The following is a 6,148-nucleotide window of genomic DNA, read 5'->3' on the forward strand; positions in this document are numbered from 1 at the left end:
CACTTTGGATGAAAAGCGTGCCCAGAGTAAACTGCCTGCTACTCAGGCCTAGTTGCTAATATATGCATGTCATTAGTAGATTTGGATAGAAAACACTCTGAAGTTTCTAAAACTATTTGAATGATGTCTGTGAGTATAACAGAACTCATATGGCAGGCGAAAACCTGAGAAAAATCCAAGCAGGAAGTGGGAAATCTGAGGTTTGTAGTTTTTCAACTCATTGCCTATCCAATATACAGTGTCTATGGGTTCATATTGCACTTCCTAAGGCTTCCACTAGATGTCAACAGTCGTTAGAACCTTGTTTGATGCTTCTATTGTGAAGGAGGGGGAAATGGGAGCTGACTGAGTCAGAGGTCTGCCAGAGTGGCATAAGCTGATCACGCGCGCTCACGTGAGAGTTAGCTTGCGCTCCATTGTATTTCTAAAGACAAAGGAATTCTCCGGTTGGAACCTTATTGAAGATTTATGATAAAAACATCCTAAAGATTGATTCTATACTTCGTTTGACATGTTTCTACGAACTGTAATATGACTTTTCTTCTGAACTTTCGCCTGGACTACCCCGCGGTGAGTTTGGATTTGTGAACTGAACGCACTAACAAAAGGAGGTATTTGGACATAAATTATTAACTTTATCGAACAAATCAAACATCTGAACTGGCAAACTGGGATTCCTGGGAGTGCATTCTGATGAAGATCATCAAAGGTAAGTGAATATTTATAACGCTATTTCTGCCTTCTGTTGACTCCACAACGTGGCGGATATCTGTATGGCTTGTTTTGTTGTCTGAGCTCTGTACTCAAATTATTGCATGGTTCGCTTTTTCCGTAAAGTTTTAAAAAAATCTGACACAGTGGTTGCATTAAGGGGAAGTATATCTCTAATTCTGTGCACAACACTTGTATCTTATATTAAAGTTTATGATGACTATTTCTGTAAATTGATGTGGCTCTCTGCAAAATCACCGGATGTTTTGGAAGCAAAATATTACTGAACAATAACGCGCCAATGTAAACTGAGAGTTTTGCATATAAATATGAACTTTATCAAACAAAACATACATGTATTGTGTAACAGGAAGTCCTATGAGTGCCATCTGATGAAGATCATCAAAGGTTAGTGATTAATTTTATCTCTATTTTTGCTTTTTGTGACTTCCCTCTTTGGCTGGAAAATGGATGTATGTGTTTTTGTGACTAGGCTCTGACCTAACATAATCATATATTGTGCTTTCGCTGTAAAGCCTTTTTGAAATCGGACACAATGGGTAGATTAACAAGAAGTTAAACTTTAATTTGGTGTATTGCACTTGTGAATGTATGAAAGTTACATATTTCAAAAAAATATTTTTGAGTTTTGCTCGCTGCCTTTTCAGCGGAATGTTGTCGAGGGGTTCCGCCTGCCATAATTTAAACAAACCAGATGGCAACATTTTCTTGTTTTTTTATTTACAGATTACCAGGGGCACACTCCAACACTAAGTCATAATTTACAAACGAAACATTTGTGTTTATAGGCTCCCTGCATCTAAGAAAACCATGGCAAAGTTGAATTACAATCTTAAACCCAGATCTTAGTCTGTGGCCTATGCCTATTGAAATGAGCCATTTATAACTGTTTGTAGTGTTATCACATGGCACATAATAATGGCACAATTGCCATAAAATAGCCTAACATTTTTTTTTTTGAGCTTGTCCAATTGTTTTTTGCTCAGAGATTTCGAAATCCTCTGTTCAACTTTCATCACTCAAACTATCCTGTCAGATTAATCTATAGCAGTGGTTCTTAACCTGGGTTCGATCGAGCCCCAGGGGTTCACATGTATAATGGAACGTGATGGGAGTCAGCGTCCTAACTGCATGATTTGCAATGCCAAGTTGAGCAATTCTAGTCTAGCACCGGCAAAACTAAGAGAACACTTCCTTAAGCTGCATGGAGATGGAAAATACAAGAACACAACGCTCGCTGAATTCAAGGTGAAGAGAGCCAGATTCGATGAAAAGGCTACTCTGCCTGTTCTCGGCTTTGTACCCATCAACAAACTGATCCTCACAGCATCTTACGAAGTTGCTTACCTGATCGCAAAGCAGGGCAAACCACACACCATTGGTGAAACACTCATAAAACCAGCTGTGTTGAAGATGGTGAATATCATACTGGGAAAAGAGGCTGAAGTTAAGTTATCCCAAATTCCTCTTTCAAATGACACCATCAGCGACAGAATAGAGGACATGAGCAAAGACATCTTGGCTCAAGTAGTTGCAGATCTTATTTCAAGCCCGGCAAAATTCAGCCTTCAACTCGACGAGACCGCAGACGTTTCCAAACTAAGCCAGCTTGCTGTATTCGTGTGCTATGTGAAAGACGATGTGATAAAGGACGATTTTTTAGGGAGCCGATGTGAAGAAACTTGTGGATGACTTCTTCAAAGTCAACAATCTTTCGTGGGATATGGTTTCTGCAGTTTGTTCGGACGGAGCTCCAGTCATGCTGGGAAGAAAGTCTGGTTTTGGTGCGCTAGTGAAAGCCGGTGCACCACACATCATTGTTACGCATTGTATTCTGCACAGGCATGCGTTGGCAACTAAAAACCTTGCCTCCAAAACTGGCAGAAGTATTAAAAATTGTAGTGGAATGCGTGAACTATGTGCAAACTAGTGCTCTGAGGCACCGCATCTTCAGTGAGCTGTGTAAAGAAATGGGCTCTGAATTCGATGTACTTCTGTACCATTCTAACGTTCGGTGGTTATCCCGGGGACAGGTGCTGAATCGTGTTTTTGCCGTGCGTGTGGAATTAGCCCTGTTTTTGCAAGAGCACCAACATTGTCATGCAGTTTGCTTCAAAAATTCTGAGTTCATTCTCATTTTAGCGTACATGGCTGATATCTTCGCAGCTCACAATCATCTTTATCAAAAGATGCAGGGCGGCCGGTGAAGTCAACATCATCGAAGCAGGGGAAAACCTGAAGGCTTTTCAAAAAAAGCTACCGTTATGGAAACGACGAACAGAGAACGATAACTTCGCAAACTTTCCCCTGCTGGACAACTGTGTAAGTAAGATCGAAGATGTATCTGGAATCGGAGACATTTCTGTACCCGCGGAACTGAAGCAAGCAATTGCCAAGCACTTAGATGAGCTTGCAAAGTCTCTCGACGGCTACTTCCCTACAAGAGAGTCATATCCAGCATGGGTGAGACAGCCGTTCACGTTTAGTGTTGAGACAACAGATGTCAATGATGAATACCTCGGTGAAATCATTGAAATTCAGCAGAGCCAGGTTCAACAGCAACTCTTCAGAACAACAACACTTTCAACGTTTTGGTGTCAACAAATGGTAACGTACCCTGTTATTGCTAAGAAAGCTCTGGAGGTTTTCATACCGTTTGTTACAACATATCTTTGAGAGCAAATCCTTTTCAAGGCTGCTGGACATAAAAACGAAGAAAAGGAACAGACTTTGTTGTGAAAATGACATGAGAGACATGACATCATGAGACATGAGAGACATGACATCATGAGACATGAGAGACATGACATCATGAGACATGAGAGACATGACATCATGAGACATGAGAGACATGACATCATGAGACATGAGAGACATGACATCATGAGACATGAGAGACATGACATCATGAGACATGAGAGTGGCACTTGCCAAGGTGAAGCTGCGCATTTCTGAACTGGTCTCTGAAAGGCAACAGCAGAAGTCACACTGATTTGCAGTAAATATTCATTATTATGTTTTGGTTTTTGTGTGAAAATCATGTTTTGATGATTTTGTTCTTTGAACACAGTGATGTTGATAAACGGTTCATGTTGTGCACCAGTAAAATATATACCTATGTTTTGAATTTGAAAAAATCATATTTTATTTTTCCAATTAAGAAGGGTTCCGTGAATGCGCATATGAAACTGGTGGGGTTCAGTACCTCCAACAAGGTTAAGAACCACTGATCTATAGTTATGCACATGTGCAAAAGGGATTTATTTACAATTATAAACTGGGTTCAAGCCCTGAATGCTGATTGGCTGAAAGCCCTGGTATATCAGACCATACACCATGGGTGTGACAAAAACATTTTTTTACAATGGTAACCAGTTTATAGTAGCAATAAGGAACCCCTGTGGGGTTGTGGTATATGGCCAAAATGCCACAGCAAATGGCTGTATCCAGGCACTATATACCATACTCCCCTCATGCCATATACCATACCCCCCTCATGCATTATTGCTTAATCACAGCAGTCAAACAAGTTATATCGATATCCATTGATGTAAAAGGATCTGGCGAGTTTAATGTCAAATTTAATTTTCCCTTGCTACATATTCAAATTAGTTTATCACGTCATGTCACAGTTTGCAATAATTATTATTTTGATGGAAACCAAATTTCTAATGTCGTTACAAGTTACGGCGATATTTCTTCTTAATTGGCTCGATAAAATTGGTTTATTCTTATTTATACATACATACATCCCCAGTCCACCTGGCCGTGCTGCTGCTCCAGTTTCAACTGACCTGAGCCCTAGGACCATGCCCCAGGACTACCTGACATGATGACTCCTTGCTGTCCCCAGTCCACCTGATCGTGCTGCTGCTCCAGTTTCAACTGTTCTGCCTTATTATTATTCGACCATGCTGGTCATTTATGAACATTTGAACATCTTGGCCATGTTCTGTTATAATCTCCACCCGGCACAGCCAGAAGAGGACTGGCCACCCCACATAGCCTGGTTCCTCTCTAGGTTTCTTCCTAGGTTTTGGCCTTTCTAGGGAGTTTTTCCTAGCCACCGTGCTTCTACACCTGCATTCATTGCTGTTTGGGGTTTTAGGCTGGGTTTCTGTACAGCACTTTGAGATATCAGCTGATGTATGAAGGGCTATATAAATAAATTGTATTTTATTTTATTTGATCTAATAGACATTTTTGTTGTGTTTAATAGCCAAATCAAAAAAGAAACCCTTTTAACAGAAAAGTTGCTGATAACGAACAAAGGCCCATTTCACTTCACACACTTTGTTAATGTAAAGACAGCCATGAGGTCATATTCCAAATACCTAACATTGACTGTCATACTGACATTTGCCCCATAACAACCTTGACTGTCGTACTGACATTGACCCCATAATAACCTTGACTGTCGTACTGACATTTGCCCCATAACAACCTTGACTGTCATACTGACATTGAGCCCATAATAACATTGACTGTCATACTGACATTGAGCCCATAATAACATTGACTGTCATACTGACATTGACTTCATACTAACTTTGACTGTCATACTGACATTGACTTCATACTAACTTTGACTTCATACTAATTTTGACTGTCATACTGACATTGACTTCATACTAACTTTGACTGTCATACTGACATTGACTTCATACTAACTTTGACTTCATACTAATTTTGACTGTCATACTGACATTGACTTCATACTAACTTTGACTGTCATGCTGACATTTACTGAACACGTAGCAATTTCTTTCTATTAATGATTGTAAAAAATCTCATGTCTTGAGTTTGATTGTGGCTCTATCTTGCTCTGCCATAAATGAACTATTTCAGGTGTGTGTGTTTTAAATGGGAGGGGCAACAATCAGTATCTCAAACATTCTTAAGAGGTACCACTGTTCCTCCTCTATGTTAGTCAGACCATGTGAATAATTGTATTGTTTACCCCTTTTTCTCCCCAATGTTGTGATATCCAATTGGCAGTTACAGTCCTGTCCCATCGCTGCAACTCCCGTATGGACTCGGGAGAGGCGAAGGTCGAGAGTCTCTTGGACCTCTGAAACACGACCCTGCCAAGCCGCACTGCTCACTTAACCCGGAAACCAGCCGCACCAATGTGAGGAAACACCGTACAACTGGTGACCGTGTCAGTGTTCATCTGCCCGTTCCAAATCAAATCTAATTTTATTTGTCACATACACATGGTTAGCAGATGTTAATGCGAGTGTAGCGAAATGCTTGTGCTTCTAGTTCTGCATCTAGACAATGCAGTAATAACCAATGAGTAATCTAATCTAACAATTTCACAACAACTACCTTATAGACACAAGTGTAAAGGTATGAAGAATATGTACATAAAAATATATGAATGAGTGATGGTACAGAACGGCATAGGCAAGAT

The sequence above is a fragment of the Oncorhynchus tshawytscha genome, linkage group LG03 (assembly GCF_018296145.1).
Source record: "Oncorhynchus tshawytscha isolate Ot180627B linkage group LG03, Otsh_v2.0, whole genome shotgun sequence".
Classification (NCBI taxonomy): domain Eukaryota; kingdom Metazoa; phylum Chordata; class Actinopteri; order Salmoniformes; family Salmonidae; genus Oncorhynchus; species Oncorhynchus tshawytscha.